We start from the raw sequence: 3,130 nt of genomic DNA on the forward strand, positions 1-3,130 counted from the left end.
AAAAATTATGATTAAAATTACATTTCCGAAATCGTTTTAAAAACAATTTCATCTTATTTCTTGTCGGTTCCTGATTCCATAAACATATAGATATGATATGTTTGGATTAAAAACACGCCCAGAAAGTTAAAACGAAGAAAGGTACAGTAAAGCGTGCTATGCAGCACAGCGCAACCGCTACCGCGCTGAACAGGCTCGTCACTTTCACTGCCTTTTGCACTAGCGGCGGACTACGGTCATTGTGAACAAATGCAGTGCGTTCAGTTTCATTCTGTGAGTGCCACAGCTTGACTAAATGTAGTAATTTCGCCTTACGCGACTTGTTTGTTTGTTACAACTGCAGGCGATTTTGGTCAAGATGACATTAGGCCAGTGATACTCAAGTTACAATCTCAATACAAATTGCCGAACTACTGATGTCCCATTTGTAGCGTATAATGTTCTTTATCGGGAACACAGACATTACGCCAAAGTTCATGCAAAGTAAGTCTCTCTCATAGTTGCCATATGTTGCTTCTATCAAGAAGTATGTATGAGCAATCATGATCAAACTCTTTATTAAATGATGTGTGATTTCAAAATATGAAGACGGTTTGTCAGCAGCGCTTGTTTGTTTGTATGTTTGTTTGTTTGTTTGTTTGTTTGTTTGTTTGTCTATTGGTTTGTTTGTCTATTTGTGTGTCTGCTTGTTTTTCTGTCAGTTTGTCTGTTTGTTTGTCTGTTGGTTTGCTTTGTGTGTGTGTGTCGGTTTGTTTGTTTGGTTGCCACATACAGCAATTACATAATTATGTGTCTCGATCCCTTCTAGTGTGGATGAAATAAGAGCACCCTTTCACCCAGACACGTGATACCGAGTGGAAACTCAATAGCGTAGCTGCTTCCCGATTGGACTGTGGTTAGGCCAAATACAAATATGTGACCTCCACCACGAAATGAGTCGCATGTCACCTCTCGCGGTTCTGCGCTAGGCTTAATATAAGTCCGGGGAGTATATGGTAACAGTGCGAGGGTCACCTTAGTCACAGGCTTATTTCTCAAACAGTTTTCGCTCTTTTCTAAAACGGTTTTCACCACTGGATAGAGCATAACAAACTCTTTAGGAACATGTACAAATATGAAAATCATGCAAAGGTGACATGCGACTCATTCTGTGGTGGAGGGTCACATATATGTTGGTTTATGGCAACCCGACCGTCCTTATTTTTTCCCACCGACCCTTAAACTGTTTTTTATTTCTAACAAAAAAAACCCAAACTGTTGGCACATTTTGCGAACCATACCGAGACTAAGGGAAGTAACCTCCTTGAAAATCGACTAAAATGTCAAACTTTTTTTAAATTTTTTTTTTTCAAACCGACCTACTGAGAGTGTCTATGAAACGCTTTTATGGCTAGCTACGCAAGAATTAAACACCATTGGTTGATACCGAAAAGGTCGTCTGAACTGGTCGGTAAAAAACCATGGACAGCCAATCGGATTGGCAGCTGCGTGGCCGCCATGTTTTCTCGCCGAGCGAGAAAGCCCAAAGCAACCTTGGGTTCGAGGCGAGAATCCTCGCGTCACTCGCAGCGAGATGTGCCCCCAAAAACGGTACTTCCTCGCCCCACTCGCCAATCTCGCCTGTAAGAAACAGGGGACAGGTATAACTCATCCAGACTCTCTGGAACTTCGGCGTTCCCCTTTAAGCTAAAAACAAATAGACTAGTTGGTAACGTTCTAAAATTCAGAACGAAAAACAAGAATAATACGTTTTTGGGACGTTTAATTTATGACAGTGTTTTGCCATACATTCAGCGTTTACTAACTTACCATTCTTGTTTTTAAAGTTCCCTTTAAATACAGAAGTTCGTTTTCGTATTTCTCTCTGAAAATCAGTTCGAGACGATCGGACAATTATAATGATCATTATTTTTAGTGTATATAATTAACAGGCTAACTGAACAATTATGTTATTTAATAAATGCTGATGGTCCCATTGTCACGAATGGATTCAGCGTCAAACACAAGTCACTGAACGGTCGGTTTTACAGCGGATACGAAAAGCAAAGTACTAAGCAGCCCCAAAATAAATGTTCTATAGCTAGATTCTGCTAAGTGCAAGGCGGTGTTCGTGATGTCATCTGATACTTGTTTTGCCGATGTTACCAAAGCGCATGCCAGAGGCTAGTTTTATAACACGTGAAGCGAGAAAGTTGTGTTTGTTTTGGTGCAAAAGGCGAAGGCAATATAAGTTCTGCAATTACAGCTGCAGCATACGAGTGTGTGTGTGTGTGTGTGTGTGTGTGTGTGTGTGTGTGTGTGTGTGTGTGTGTGTGTGTGTGTGTGTGTGTGTGTGTGTGTGTGTGTGTGTGAGTGTGTGTGTGTGTGTGTATGTGTGTTTGTGTGTGCGTGTGTACATGCGTGCGTGCGTGCGTGCGTGCATGTGTGTGTGTGCATTTGTGTGCGCGTGCGTGCGTGCGTGCGTGCGTGCGTGCGTGCGTGCGTGCGTGCATGCATGTGTGTGTGTGTGTGTATGTGTGTCTGTGTGTGCGTGTGTGTGCCACCAAGAGGAAGGATACTCTATCCCGGCTAAAATCATAGGCAGATCTTTGTTAATTTACAAGATGGGCTACCTTTAAATATTCTACGCCCTGACGCTCTTGTTTAGTGGATGATGCACAGCATAAGAGAAAATCGACACGAAGCACTGAGACTGCAATCTAAGTTGCAAAAAAAACCCACCATTGCATCAACATCAACAACAACAACAACAACAACAACAACAAAAACAACAACATAAAAACACACTTTTTTTTTAATATATTTTTTTAACCTCAGTTGCATGCAGGTTTGCTACTACAATTATTTTGTACCTTCTTTTTGTGTGTGTGTGTGTGTGTGTGTGTGTGTGTGTGGCTTGGAGCAAACCTTTTTCATAGGTCTTTTCTTTTCTCAGTCAAATGTGTACATTTTTAAATCAACAAACTTTATAAGTAAACTAATATGTTTAGATAAATAAATAAATAAAAATAATCATAACATAAATTTATTCCTAATGTTCAGCTCACACTTTTGAACTCAAAATCACTGTAAACAACTCGCGTAGAATTACATCCAATGCCTTTTCGTCGTTTGGATGACGTACACATCA

The sequence above is a fragment of the Littorina saxatilis genome, linkage group LG11 (assembly GCF_037325665.1).
Source record: "Littorina saxatilis isolate snail1 linkage group LG11, US_GU_Lsax_2.0, whole genome shotgun sequence".
Lineage (NCBI taxonomy): Eukaryota > Metazoa > Mollusca > Gastropoda > Littorinimorpha > Littorinidae > Littorina > Littorina saxatilis.